We start from the raw sequence: 15,339 nt of genomic DNA, 5'->3' as shown, positions 1-15,339 counted from the left end.
AGGTTTCAATCCAAGCAATCTAAATCTCTCTCTCTCTCTTCACAAACTCCACATTCAAAATGTAAGAACATTAACATTTTAAATTAAGAAAAGAGACTTAAAACACTAAGAAAGAATCACTGTCAAGGGAAAATGGAAATTTAGCAAACTAAATTGAAGCCTGTGAGCAAATGTTGCTAAATGTATCAAAACAAATAACCAATTGATAAAATCATGAGTACTACAAAATCAAACAAAATGTTGAAAAGAACTTCAATTAGAAATGTTTTGATTAAGTAAATCATAATGCAACAGACTTTCTATTCTGAATTCCTCAACATACACATTTTTTAAATCTTTCTGTGAATTCTAACACACAACCAGAAAGTACATTTAAAGACGTACATTTAAAAAAAAACAGACAGACTTGGAAGGCCTTCCCTGGTAGGCAGTGGGTGCGACTGCAAGGCTTCGGGAGTCAGAGTCACAGGCTCCGCAGTGCTGCAGCTCAGGCTTTAAAGGGCAGGCATGTCGTACAGGCTTAGCTGTCCCACGGCACGTGGCATCTCCTCAGACCAGGGATCAGACCCATGTGCCCTACCCTGGCGGGTGTGTTTTGATCCACTGAGCCACCAGGGAAGTTCCTTCAAGTCCATTGCTAACAGGAGCAAAAGCCGCCACTTACTGTTACGTAAGCGTGGCTTCCCAGGTGGCGCCGGTCATAAAGCACCCGCCTGCCAACGCAGGAGACCTAAGAGAGGTGGGTTTGATCCCTGGGTCAGGAAGATCCTCTGGAGAAGGAAATGGCAACCCACTCCAGTATTCTTGCCTGGAGAATCCCATGGACAGAGGAGCCTGGCAGGCTACAGTCCATGGGGTCACAAAGAGTGGGACACGACTGAAGCGATTTAGCTCGAACATTACACAAACCACAGATGTCTAGTATCATGATCCACAATTTTTAAAGGTTATATTGCTGCCGCTCAGTCGCTTCAGTCGTGTCGGACTCTTTGCAACCCCATGTTATAATAAAAATAAACATTTAAAAGACTCACAGAGAACAAACCATGAGTGGCAGTGGGCAGAGGAAGGGGAAGGGTAGAGAAAATGAAATTTTCTCATGTTAACACAGATGTTACTGCCTGCCTAAAATTAGGGTGTGGCCCATCGACTAATGCGCACATTTAGGAGTCGTTCTCCCTGCTCCCAGAAACCAGTGACGCAGACTCCGGCCCCGCGGAAAGGCGGCCTTCCGGCGGGCCTCTCCTCCACCTCCACCACTAACCCCAAGTGTGCGCCCCCCTCCAAACGCTCTCCTGGCCACAGAGGAAGGGAAAGGAAAAAGCAGCCCCTCTCCCGCTTCCAGCCCCTCAGAGCCACCTCCTCTCTGCCTGGCCACGCTGGCGGCGAGGGGTCTGGGGGGCAAATCCACAGGACCACGTGCCCGAGTGGACGCTGAAGTCGACCAGAAGGGGGCAATGGCAAGCAGGGCCAACAGCGCTCCGCGGGGACGGCTGGAGAGAAGTCAGATGTCACTGGAATGGAATAAAAGGTTGAGTAGGAGACAAGGATGAAGAACATTTCAAAAATGCAGCTCTGTGAAGGGCAGGGAGGCAGACAGTAATGAGGCGGCTGAGACACTTTGCTGGTGTTGCTGTTTAAGCCCAGAGCAGGCTGCCGGGGGAGGGCTGTGCTGCCCAGACCAGCACAGTTGATTAGAAGCCACCCTACGTGCCTGCAGAAGAGGAGACTGAGGCCGGAGTGGCACGTAAGCAGCCTGCCCTGAGTCTGAGCTCGCCACTAAACTCCAACTACTGACCAGACACTAGGAGAAAGGCACCAACCACCAGCAACAAAAACCACAACAAGCGCGAGTCCGCCTCTCTGCTCTGGTCACAGAAAAAGCCACTTACACGCACTCAGCGCTTCTATTGTTCTGCAGGGTTTAACACAAGGGAACACGTGGAAACAACTAGAAGCTCCCTGCATCTTTTCAAACGGAGAACTGTAAGTCTTCTTACTGCTTTGCAAAGAACAACAAAATCAACAAACAAACAAACCCTAATCTTACACGAAGCCCGCTTCAGATCCATCCTGGAGGCCTTCTTTTTAATATAAGCTGCTAAAAGACCGCTTAACTACTGCCAATGCTTACCATTCCAGATGAGTGACAAGGCTGGAAAAAAACAGCCCAGAAGAGTTTCTGGCTGCGGTGCACAAATGACTTCTCCAGACTCAGTCCAGAACAGATCGGTTCCCAAAGTTCAAACTCCCAGAATGCAAGAGAACTTGAGCCTCCTTTCCCTGCTCAGCCAAGGTTTTTGAATATTTACAAAAAGAAAATGTTTATTCATGATCCTTTCAAACCATGGCTTTATGCTCAGATTTTTGGCAGGCAGTTACAAAACGACACAATACTGTATTCACAAAATTAACTGTCGGTCATACTTTTAATTAAAAATACCAATTCGATATATTTGAACATTTTTAACTCTGAAATACAGAAAGAAACATTTTTTGTAATTCGCTAATTATTCAAATGTAACAATAGTACTCTTGCCTGGAAAATCCCATGGATGGAGGACCTGATGGGCTGCAGTTCATGGGGTCACAAAGAGTCGGACACGACTGAGCAACTTCACTTTCACTTTTCACTTTCATGCATTGGAGAAGGAAATGGCAGCCCACTCCAGTGTTCTTGCCTGGGGAATCCCAGGGACGGGGGAGCCTGGTGGGCTGCCATCTACCAGGTCGCACAGAGTTGGACACAACTGAAATGACTTAGCAGCAGGGGCAGCAACAATATAATAAATCCCTTAAAAAAATAAAAGCTAAAAATTTCAGATTTGAGAAATGTTTTACCAATAGCACAAAGAAAGTCTTTCCAAATTAAAATAGATTAGAACTTGAGTTCAGTTTAATAAAAATGAAATCTTTTTTCAGTAGTGTTTTGCTGATTAGATAAAATGAAAACTCATGAAAAACCGAAAGGATCACTTTTTCCTCTGTCCATGGAGGATCAGGCAGTGGTCACCACGTGGGCGGTTCCGGCCTCCAGGGGGCACTCGGCACCGTCAGGAGACATTGTTGGTGTCACAGCTGGGGTGCTGCTGAACATCCTACAATTCAAGGACACTCCTCACTCCAAAAATCAACAGCGTCAAGGCTGACTTTGGCACGAAAAGCCTGGTTTAAACCCAGGAGGGAAGGAAGATGCTCGTCTCTGTGCAGCAGACCATAGATAGGGCCTCATCTGCACAGACATCCTGTTGAGCTGAGAAAGCCAACCCAACAGAACTGGCTGGAAGAACAGGGAACAGTTATGACACGGGCCAGTTACACCCCTGATTTCCAACCACGTTTTCTGGGAAAGGACAACGGCTCGGAGGCGGCTCGGAGCTGCAGGGGCTCACAGGGGCTCGCGCTGACCTGTGCCTCCTGCGGTCTCCTCGCTGGCTGCCGGGCAGACCCACGGCCCCAGACGGACGGTGAAAAGCCACTACGGTCCGGTGCCCCGACAGCACACCGGTGAGAGGGAAGGCGGGGGACTAAACCCTGAGGGTCCACTGCCTGCGGGGCGCTTTGCCCAGGATTCCACGCACAGCAGGTCACCTCCTTACTCTCATCGGAGGCGAGCAGACCTGAGCCTCCCGCGGACGGCCACCAAGGGCAGGGCATGAGCAGTGTCGACCAGGCTCCCCACGACGGGCCGCCCTCCTCAGTCTCAGGCGCGGCCGTGGTGAGACGCTGAACCCCAGTGGAGACGAGTACCAGCCCCCAAGGCAGGCGGTAGCCAACACAACCCTTGTCTCCCTGCCCACCCCTTCTGCAGCCCTCTTCCAGCGTCTACGCCAGGAGGGCAGCACAGCCTGGAGCCCCTGTCTCCGCCCCAGCACTCCACACCACCCGCCTCTCAGGCGGGACAGCCCCTCAGGGCGTGCCCACTCCCCTGCACACCTCAGGCCGGAGCCCGCCTCGGCCACGCTGCGCCCCTGCCCAGCCCCGTCCCCCGGCACTGGGACCACAGCAGGCCTCACTGCACGCTGCCCCGCAACCTTTGCAACGCACCTGGACCTGAAAGTATTCGCTCTTAACCCGCAACGTAAGTGCAGCTGGCGTCCAGGAGCTCACCTGGCAAACGGAGCTGGGCACAGGCTCGGCAGCAGGGAGGCAGGCGCGGTCAGCCAGTCCTCCACAGAGCTCCGGACCCAGAGTCCGAGGCCGTGCGCCGGGGCCCCTCCAAGCCTCGAAAGCTGGCCCAGCGCTGCGCCCGGCGCCCGCTTCACCACAGCGCTCCCCGCTGGCCCATCATCCCCAAGTCCAGGGTCCGCCGGGTGAGAGCCCCCCACCTTGGAAGCAGTCTCAGGACAGGCGTGGCTCAGAGGCCCCGGACGGCAGGAAGGCGCGCCTTCCCGCACAGTGAACACGAGGGCGGCACGGGCAGGCCTCTCCGGGCCCCACACCCGAGGCGAGGCAGGGCCAGTGCCATGCGCATCTTCTAAGGACCACACAGAGAGGGGGAGCCGAATATCCGAGGCGGAATCGAAGCCAGGACCGGAGGGGCCCAATCCGCCGCTGGAGGGACCTGCGTGTCAGGGGAAATCCTGGAAGCGCACTCCAGACCCCTGTGACACAGAGCACGGCCCCTCACCACGTCCTGCAACCGAGTGAAGGACTCTGCTGGGCGCTTATCAGTGGCAGGATGAGGATGCAGGAGGGACAGAGGAAGGCCGAGGCAAGCACTTCCTTCTGAGATCCAAATGTCACGGCGCATGCTTCCGCGTGAGATGCTGAGCCGCACCGTGTACCCAAGCACACCGGCCGCTGCTGCCAACCGAGGGTCACACCATTTGTCTTTACTGCGTGAGTAACGATCTCACACCCGAACTCCAAACTCAATCACGCATCAGAAATTCAGTACGACACAACCAATCGTGTGTCAAGAAAACAGAACACGTGAGATCAATCTTTCTTCCTAGTACTTCATTCTAATTCTTAACAAGTAAAACTTGAAAACAACATTACCTGACTTAGCAGACTCTGGGCTACTAGTAACAAATATCAGGGACAAGAGACATCCCTACAAAGGGCACAGCAGCTCACCCCAAACTCAAGTTGGTGGGAGGGTCTTCGGATTCTATCCCTCCAAAACTATTTCTTAAATTCAAAACATTTCCCCCAAGGACCAAATCCTATCTCTGAGAACCTTGCCTATCTAACCTGATTTACTGTAAATGAGTAATTTAACTATTTCAGCTTTAAAAAAACAATCATCCCTCCTAAGGACTCCAGAACACAAGAGAGACCGTGCACTACAGGAGAGGACGTGGGTCATTCAGGCGGAACCTGGGTCCAAGTGCCAGCTCCACCACACAGTAGCCGCACGACTCTGGACACGCTACTCACGTCCAGGAGTCAGTTCTCACACCTCTGGGTGGAGGCCCGGAGTCCCACCACAGGGTGAGCTGCACACACTTCCTCCCTGCCCCACAGAGGCGAATTCCCTCATCCTGACTTCTTACTTCCTCTTTCCAAACAGCCGTTTTCAAACTTCACAAGGTCCAGGAAAGCAGGAAGAGCAGTAGTGAGTGAAAGTTACCCAGCAACAGATTCCGAGGCAGCTAACAATCAGCGAGGCCCCTACGCCAACCGCACGGCCGGGCCCTCCGCTCAGCAAAGGCTCCCACTCGCGCGGGGCCGGGCCGGGAGGTCAGCAGCAGACACCAGGTAAACGGGGGCTTCCCGCACTAGGCTGGGTCGGCAAGACCCTCGGACAGGCACCGTGATGCAGCTCTCGGGGCCCCAGGAACAGTGGGGGAACGTCACCGGCTTTCACGAGCATCGCAGGGAACTTTTCGCAGGGGAGTCTGCCGGCCTCACTTTCCCACTGGCCTGTTTCCTGAGAGAATCTCCTTTTCAGGGCAGTTGCCCGTCACCCCTTCCAGCCCCAGTCACCTGGAACGCCCCGGTTCCCTCCTGAGACGCAGCAGGGCTAACAGGTCTAAGCTCCAGGCTCCCGACAGCACGGCAGACGAAACAGTAACTGCTGTGCACAAAGCAACCAGCGGCTAGAGGGGGGCAGGCCTCTCCCTGACCTCACCACACTCTGAAGCTTCACCTGCAAGGCAGTTCAGGGACGGGAGCCCTTGTCTGAAGCCACTCTGTGGCCTCGATGCAGACGCGGCCGCGGCTGAGCACCCTCTCCACACCCGGGGACGCCTTGGCCGGACAGACAGAGCGCCCACGCAATGGGCAGCCACGTGCGGCGAGGACTGGGACAGCACAGCGGCCTTGAGGGGTTAGCTCTGAGGATACTAAACCCTGGGGGAGAAAGGAAACCCTCTGTTAGCCGTTCAGCAGAGACTCTCATGCAATAAATCCCCCGCCTTCAATTTTTATTTCCAGCTTAAAAAAAAAAATCTACAGAAACAGCATTGGAGAAAAAAATGACAAATTCCAAATTAATACCTGTCACTGTATTTAAAACATGGAAGGAGTGAAGACGGACTGCATACGTGAGAAAAATGAACCAAAGTCACCAGTAACTGTCAGACGACAGTCCCGTACGCAGAGCTTGGCTCTGAGGGGCTGCAGGGAGGAGAGGCGAGACTCGGGAGAGGAGGGGAAGCAGGGTGGGCCTGCGAGGCCGGGGGCACCGCGGCCAGCCCCGCCCGCCAGCCTTCGTCACCAGGGGCCCCTTCAGTTCTCGGGCAGGTTCTCACATGTGGAGCCGAACGTCAGTGCAACGGTGACTGCCATTTACTAGGGGACCTGCCAAAGCAGCACAAAATCAATCCAGTGCTCTTTCCACGTGAAGGCTCTTCAAACAGTACAACCTCAAGAGGAACAATGCCCAGCCCCACCTTCTGTGCTCCAGGCGGGAGGGCGCTGCGGCTCCTTCAACCGCAGGGCAGAGCATTCCAGCTGAAAAGCAGATCACAGTGGAAAGAACACGGGAAACCTGGGCTCAAAGCCGAGCGTGGCCCCTGGTGAACTCTGCATTCTTAACCTCGTCTCCTCATTTATAAAATAAGGAAAATAACAGTCATGCTAACTACTTTACAATGTGTTGTGAGAGGACCCTATAACGAACGGTACAGGTGGGATGTGTGGTTTTCAACCACGCTGCCGTGGAGGCTCACTAGATTCCACCTACTAATAACCTAAACCTCATAAATCATATGAATTAAACTAGTTTTGTAAATAAAGTGCTAGAACCCAACCCCAGTAAGCACATGTGGTGCTGGGGGTGGGAAGGAGGGCCAGAAGCAGAACCAGGGGAGGAGGAGAGGGAGACCCTGCGCAGCGAGGCAGCACCAGGCTGGCATTTATATATAGTACAGTATATGACATTACACCAGACCTTCGGGAACATTACTGCAACACAAGCCTGCAGGCGTGTTTTGTTTTGTTGCTTTTTCAAAATACGAGGCTCATTAGTAACTGAACTGCCCCCCAAAACTTCTGCAGGATAATATTTTACTCATTAGAGTGACATTCTGATTATTCATGATGACCAGCATCCCCTGATGATGGAGCTGGCCTGTCACCTGGATGGGTAACACGAAGGTGTGCATTTCTAACTTCATTTCAAAGTCAAATAAAAAACCAAAATCAGAACCAAACATTTATTTTACCTGCGTGACCCCCAGGGCCAACACAGAAAGATCAGAGCAGGCCCAGCTAGGCTGCATATCAATACAAAGCTGCCCTCGCTGGAGGGAATGCCCTCCAGGCCTAACCATTTCAGATGATCCAAACTGTTTTCCCTAGGCTTCACCACGAGTAATTTAGGCTTTACTGGAGGGATAACCTCAATAATTCAAAGGGCCACATAGTAAGTACAGAAAGTTCAGGAAGAAAACAAGACTGGGGTGCGAAATTCTGCCACGTCCCCCAAAGTCCTCTCAGCGGCGCCCTTCAGAAAGCACCCCCACGCCCTTCACCTGGCCCCCGCGGAGGGGCATCTATTACTCGGCACCAGGGTAAGAGGCTCAGTCCAGTCACTCAGTCATGTCCGACTCTTTGCGACCCCATGGACTGCAGCCCGCCAGGCCTCCCTGTCCATCACCAACTCCCAGAGTTCACTCAGACTCACGTCCATCGAGTCAGTGATGCCATCCAGCCATCTCATCCTCTGTCGTCCCCTTCTCCTGCCTTCAATCTTTCCCGCATCAGGGTCTTTTCCAGTGAGTCAGCTCTTCACATCAGGCGGCCAAAGCACTGGAGTACGAGGACTTGGATGCAATTCATAAACGTGCTAACTTGCTCACCAAGGACTCCTGCCCTGACCACCCGACCACAGATCAGTGGATCGCCCAGAACTCTTCAGCCACATTAAGCAGTTAGATCTTTTATTTATTTTCTCCTATTTTTTATTTTACTAAAATGTTTCTACCTTCTCCTTAAAGTAACCTGCAACAACATTTAGGGCCGTTTAGCCTTGGTAGCTCATAGGTGCTCCTCAGAAAGCTGCCACAGACTCAGACTGCCCTGGTGAAACCCTAGGCTATGCTACCTGTTTATTTCTTGAGGTCTCACCCCCACCCCTACTAGAAAGTAAACTCTAAGAGCACAGAGCATCATGTTTCATCGCCTCCGAGTCTAAACAGGTGCCTGATACATAGCAGCCTCTTACTATCTGCTGAACTGAATGAATACACAGTATATTTACACTATGGAATATTATCAAGACTATGAAGCTATTCATCATAGTGAGTCAGACTGGTACGAGCTAATTTAATAGAATTTCCAGAAGTATCAAGTGAGTGAGAAAAACAAAAAGCAGAAGGACCAAAAATGTCCCATGTTTTTAAAAGTACCCCCTGAATACCCATACACTGATTAGCAAGTGGAGAACTCAGAACGTGACGTGGCCTGGAGGGGCTGTAAAATGGAGCAGCTGTGGAGAACAGTTGGTGATGACGCTAAAGGCTTAACGTTGCTGCGATGAGACCCAGCGATCCCACTCCTAGGCACACACCTGAGACAAGAGAATACATCTGTCCACACAGAACCCTGTACATGGAGGTCACAGCAGCATCACCCGTAACAGCCGAAAGCGGAATAAACCAGGCACTGCCCTGGTGGTCCAGCGGTTACGGCTCTGAGCTTCCAATCCAGGGGGTGCAGGTTCCACCCTCGGCTGGGGACCTAAGCCTGCAAACCTCGCAGCGCGGCCAAAAAACACAATATAAATGAAGGAACCAGGCTTGAAAAACCCAGCAGATAATGTGTAACAGGAGAGGTGAAGCACAGCTGAGCAAGTGCAATGGAGTGATGGGGTCTGCAGAAAACGCCGACCCCAGGAAGAGAGAAGAACTAGAAGCCGGGACGGAAGATTGAAGACTGACCTGAACCACGGGACTGCCCAGCGTCCAGTGGCTGGGGCTTGGTGCTTTTACTGCTGGGGGCCCAGGTTTAATCTGTGGTTGGGGAACTAAGATCTGGCGAGCTGTGAGGCCAGGGAAAGACTGAGACAAACCCATCAAGGTTTTGTTTTCCGTTTTCCAAAAAAGTATGCAAGGAGAAAACTCTGTATTCTCCTGCTCAAGAACTCTTGGGCCTGGTGAGCACAACAGCTGTGACCGGGAGACGCTTCCAGGGAAAGAAAGGAGTGGGACTCGGGACACTGGTGTCTCCTACGTGGGAGGAAAAGGGTCCCTCATGGGAGAAAGGAGTCCAGTTGTGACTGCTGTGGAAAAAGCAGCTTTAACAAACTGCCTCAAGACTTCCTGGGGGACAAGGTGTCCCGGGAAAATGGCTGAGTTGGGACTTTCTCCAAGAACATGAGAAGGGAGAGAGGAAGAAAGGGACAACTTTCATTTTTAACAAGTATTTCTTGACAAATTTTAACCCTGTTGCCAGTTTCTTTGCCTGTTTTCTAAACTTAATCAGGATCTCTCTCTCTTTTTTCTTTGGTATAAACTCAGTTCTTTTGAAAAGTAGTGCAATATGGGTTTTGGTTTGTTTTTTTTTTAAAAGACAAAGTACTTTTTCCCCTTTAACATTCCTGTTTTCCCTGGGCTATATGCACAAAAGACAAACTTGAAATTTGACATCTTCATTTCTTAAAATTTTACCATTCAGTAACATCAGATTTTTAAAAATCACAAGGCAGAAGGTTCGCAAGGAGGGGAAAAGAGACAATATGCAACAAGTAAAGATGATGCCCGCCTCATTTCTATTGATAAAACAGACATTACCGAGTCTCCTCTACCAAGAAGCCAGATTTGAAGGAGACGCTAAGACACAATTAAATGGACTCCGCAAGTTGGCGTGCGTGGCTGGGAGGTGTCGCAGGGCTGGCAAGGCCAGTGGACCTCTGGAGGGGCCGGGCCCGAGGGTCTCTGCACCCTGCTCTGCGTCAGGCACCAGGGGCCAAACCCTACGGCGAGGGGGCTGGACGGGCCTGCGGGAGACAGGGAGGCCCTGCAGGCAGGGACTCTGAGCCGAGTTTGCAGGACGAGGTGAAAGAAGAGCGTTCCAGCAGGAGATGTGTGAGTACCGGCGGGGCGGGCGGCATTGAAGGGTTTTAAATTATGCCGGAGTGGGGCAGTAACTCAGCAGATTAACATTTTAGAAAGACAGGCAGGAGCAAACCTCAGGATTTAACCAAAAAAATAAAGCCAGGACAATGAGGACGTGAGGAAAGGTCAGGAAAAACACATCTGCCCTCTTTTCTGTGGACAAATGTCTGTTACAGAGTTACCGCGTTCTCCTCCGAAACTGGAGCACTCAGAGGTGAGTGAGAGCAGTCCGTCCTCCAAGGAGAAAATGAGTATTTCAGGAATTAGAGATTATAATATTTTGAGACACCTTAAAAATGCATGTCTGATACACATTATACATTGCAGTTTTATATGTACAAAAAAATTTACGATAACTCTAAATCTGTTAAGAGTTTTAAATCTTTAAAAATGCTTAAGATTTCTTGGACACAAAGGCCATCGGTTACACACGCACTCTAAAACGGATGACGCCGGCCATGTCTCCCAGCAGCACAGCCTGCCTTCTTGATGGTCACGGTGCTTCACAGCCAAAGACTGGGGCCACCGTACTGAAAGATTTCCCAGCTGACTGCGAATCCCCACAGGGGTTCTTTACCTCAGCAGCCAGTCTATTCAATAGAACAATTCCAACCACCGGGAGGAATTCCCCTGCCTGGGCTCACACACACACACCCACGAATATCCTGACATTTTATATCTGGTAGAAAGGGTGATCAGAATAGAAGTATCGTTAATACGTAACAGAGCCTTCTTACCTGCCTGTGGATTGTGACAAACCACAAAGTAAACTCACATTTACTCTTCAAAAGTAATCTTCTTAGCAGCAAAAGCCCCAGGAACTTTTTCCTAAACTCCCTTACTGCAATAGCAAAACAATAGATTCTAGGTTCTCTTTTTTTCTAAAAAAATCTTATTGTGATAAGGAAACGAACCTGGTAGTTGCCATTTACAATCCCATATACCACCGTTTACTATCCCCATCATGCCATAAAAGATGCTTTAACACCCAGAAAATGACATTTTTAGAAAGAACAGCCTTTTAACCGAATAAATTTAGTTTTACAAAGAACTCTCTACACTGTCCTTGTTCTTTAACACACTGAAGCCCACTCAACACTTCGTTTCATGGCCTGACCACGGTCTGTTCACCGCAGCTTTCCAACCCCACCTCTCCAATCTTTAAGGACCACAGTGTCATGGAACTGGTGAGAAGGCCCAGTTCTACCTCTGGCTGGAGAGGACTAAGTAGCCAAGGAGCCACTGAACATTAAAGCCGACACCTCAAGCAGAGCCCTTCCATCTCCACTTCCAAATGCCACCTTTACACGTGGGGAAATGGCACCCAGAAAGGAAAGCTGACTTGCCCGAAGCCACAAAGAGCATTTACTCGCCTAACGCCTTGTCGCCTTTCCTCTACTGCGTAATAACCACGCGTAAGTGAGCCACGTGATTTGAATGTGTATGGCTATACACCAAGTCTGAATGCATTACGAAACCCAACCCTGATAATTACTTTGAACCAAAGCAGTATTACCACCTGAGTCATCTGAAATACGGGCTTCCCAGGCGGCGCTCGTGGTCAAGAATCCTCTTGCCTATGTAGGCGACAGGGGTTCTATCCCTGGGTCGGGAAGATCCCCTGGAGTAGGAAATGGCAACCCGTGCCAGTATTCTTGCCCGGAAAATTCCACGGACAGAGGAGCCTGGCGGGCTACAGTCCACTGGGTCGTGAAGAGTCAGACGTGACTGAGCGCGCACACGTGATCTGAAATACAAGATGCGCTGGGTCGAGTCAGCTATAGAGAGCCTGTGCCTCACAGAAACCCCGTCTCAAGACGACGCAAGGCAGATACGCACCCCCAGAAGCTGAGTTTAAAACAGAAATTCTGATACAGGCCTCACCTCAGCCACAACCACTGTAATCACCTTCCACTCACTACGATGCTGAACTGGACACTCAGGTATCTGGACTGCTGCCTAGGTGCGTGGCGATAAGGCTTTACCACGGCACAATGTTCACTGTCTTACTAAAAATGAACGTCAAGAAAATCCCTACATATCAAGAATGCACACAGGCAATTGAGCAAAGAGCATCCTCCAGCTGTCTCAAGTTGAGTCTTTAAAGGCTGCTTGGAGTGCCATCAAAGGAGAAAAGGAGAGGAAAAAAAATTAGCGGACCAGCTATCTCTTTATAGGAAAAAAAATCTTACCCAGGCCAATACCCCACTTCTCCTCACAGCCTACACCCTTCATCGATGTCTTTATTTGATAAGCTATCCATAGGTACTGATGTCTGCTGTATCTACCAAGCCCCCAGGCTCTGATTTCATCTCAAGATGCAGCTCCCGGGGTGATAGCAAAACATTATCTGTAGTTTCTTGCATCTCTTGCCAATTTACGAAACATTGTCAATGTCTGGAGATGCCTTAAAAAAAAAAAAACATTTCCCTCATAATCGATACAGGAGGACGAATTTATGGTCATTTCCCTCGGGTCCTCGCGTGCTTGCCGGAGAATTACCAAGGGCATCAGCAAACCCAGATTCTCTTGCGTTTGACTGATCACAGGGATTCTTCCTCGGTTTTGTTAAGCAGGCCGAAACTATGTGGTCACTGATTTCTTTTTCCCAAGTCATCTATCTCCAGGGGAGCTGCCCAGAGACCAACTCCGATGCCTTAAGCGTTAACCACTGAAGCCATACAATGACCGGATTGCAGGAAATGCAAAGATGTCCTCGGCAACAAGAGTATTCACGTTCAACCGGAGGCAATGAACCGGGTTTGGAGAATTAAGGACCCTCCGCCCGCCCGGCTGACCCTGCCAGCACAGAGCGGGGCGCAGGTGGGGAGGCGCGCGGCCGACGGAAACGGAGCCCGCAAGAGGCCCGGGCCAGGGAGCCAGCCGGGGGCTGGGGGGCCAGAGCACTGCTGGCCGCGGGCTGTGGAGTGGTGGCCCCGGCCGCTCCTGGGGCGCGAGGGGAGGGCGGCGGCGGGCGCGCGCGCGGAGCCGGCCTGGCCCCGGGCGGCCGGGGTCGGGGGACGAGGCTACCGGCCGCGGCGGCCTCGCGGGCGGCTCCGGGGCCGGGGAGCGGCCGGCGCAGGCGCGCCCGGGCCGGGGGGCCCGGGAGGGGACGGCGCAGGCGCGGGCAGGCGCGGGCCGCCGGGGTCCGCGGGGCCGCCGGGGCCGGGCCGCGCGGGCGGCGCGGAGAAGAGGCGCGCTGGCCGTCGCTCGCGCTGAGGGGGCCCGGAGCAGGCTCTTACCGCGCGCCGCCGCCGCCTCGCTCGCTCGCTGGCTCCGCGGGCTGGGGCCGGGCGGCGAGCTCGCCCGGTGGCGCGGCCCGAATCCGTTGAGTCCGGCCTCAGGGCGGCAGCCAACCCCGCGGCGCCGTCCGCCCGGCCCGGCCCAGCCCAGCCTCCCTCACGGCGCCCCCGCCCCCGGGCCCGCCTCTTGTCCGTCCCCCCACGGCCGCCGAGGACTGCGCAGGCGCAGCGCAAGTCCCGCCCATAAGCACCGCTGCGCAGGCGCCGGCCGCTCGGCCCCGTTCGCGTCCCCCCTCCCCCCGGCCCGGAATCGCGCAGGCGCCGTACCGTCCGACTGGCCTCGGGCAGCAGTGCGCATGCGTAAGGCTTCTCGCGGGCGCTCCGGGTGATGGACGCGCTCGGCGCTGGATTCTCCTGGCGGCTGTTCCGAGCGTGGCCCAGTGATGCGTTAGCGCTCCCCCCAACCTGTCCCAAGGTTCGGCTTAGCCCAAAGGTCCAGCCTTCATGCAGCATGTATCTACAGCGTACCAGGGACAGAGCTGGGCTTGAGGTGGACAGTGGTGAGAAAAACACAGAAGCCCTGCCCTCCCGGTACCCCCCGGAGGTCTTGGAAGAGATGGGGTGCAGGTTTTAAAATAAGCACAACATTAACCGTTCTAAGTCTAGACAATGTCTTCCCATATCATTTTTACAGAGTTATATGTTTGCAGGAAAGTGTTCATGTTTTCAAAACCATTGGCGTAAAGTTGTTCACGTAATTCTCTGGTGGTTTTTATTAATATAAATCTTTGTTCCTTTTTTGCTTCTGAATAAATTTCTAATACATTCACATGTTTAAAAGTTCAGAAAGCGCCTTCTCCACCCCAACTCCCTTGCTGTAGTTGCTCTTCCCAGCTGCAACTAACTGCATTGAGTTTCTTGATACCCTCCTAAAAAAATTTTATGAATATAAGCAAATATCCAAAATAACCAGATTGGTTATTTTGATTCTCTCTTTATATATACCACAAATGGTAGTCTACTATGGGCTTCCCTGATGGCCTACTTTACATGATGATCTGTACCTTTTTAAAAAAAAATCGGAATAGCCACGACGGTTTAATAGCCTGGAGATAATCCAACATGTGGGTAGGACTTGACTCATGGTCCTCATCACCAGACAGCCTGGGTTTAAATCCTGGCTTCCTCACTTTCGAACCATTTGTCTTTGCATTTCAGTTTCTTAATCTACAAAATGGGAGCTGTTACAGGTTTTGGGGATTAAGTGGGATAATGCATGAAGGGAGCTTGGTGTGATGCCCAGCAGCCAGCAAATGCCTGGTGACCATGAAGAGCATTCGCGTTGCATCCGTTTTGGCCTTTACAGTTCAAACAGGTCTCAACATCATTTAGACCTAATGCCAGCCCTGTAAGAACTGCGCAGAGGAGGACAATCTAATATAAAAGACAAATATATTAGACTGTAGTTCACTTCATGGGAAACAGAGGGGGAAACAGTGCGAACAGTGTCAGACTTTATTTTCTTGGGCTCCAAAATCACTGCAGATGGTGACTGCAGCCATGAAATTAAAAGACGCTTACCCCTTGGA

General features: G+C 51.9%; 1 protein-coding gene across 6 annotated transcripts in view; it reads right to left on the bottom strand.

Annotated features, from left to right (window-relative positions):
- SPECC1L (sperm antigen with calponin homology and coiled-coil domains 1 like) overlaps positions 1 to 13,908 on the bottom strand; it is an 85,748-nt gene extending 71,840 nt beyond the window's left edge. For 4 of the 6 annotated variants that reach the window (XM_070385750.1, XM_070385753.1, XM_070385754.1 and 1 more), the window contains exon 1: positions 13,751 to 13,908. The gene's annotated coding sequence lies outside the window, so the exon portion shown is untranslated. Of the gene's footprint in view, positions 1 to 2,134; positions 2,233 to 12,700; positions 12,935 to 13,750 lie in introns of those variants that run through there. The other 2 variants (XM_070385751.1, XM_070385752.1) reach the window with 2 other exon arrangements.
- Between the last annotated feature and the right edge of the window lie 1,431 nt (positions 13,909 to 15,339).

The sequence above is a fragment of the Bos mutus genome, chromosome 17 (genome assembly GCF_027580195.1).
Source record: "Bos mutus isolate GX-2022 chromosome 17, NWIPB_WYAK_1.1, whole genome shotgun sequence".
Lineage (NCBI taxonomy): Eukaryota > Metazoa > Chordata > Mammalia > Artiodactyla > Bovidae > Bos > Bos mutus.
Note: the sequence above shows the minus strand (reverse complement) of the source record. Positions and strands in the feature narration are given on the sequence as shown.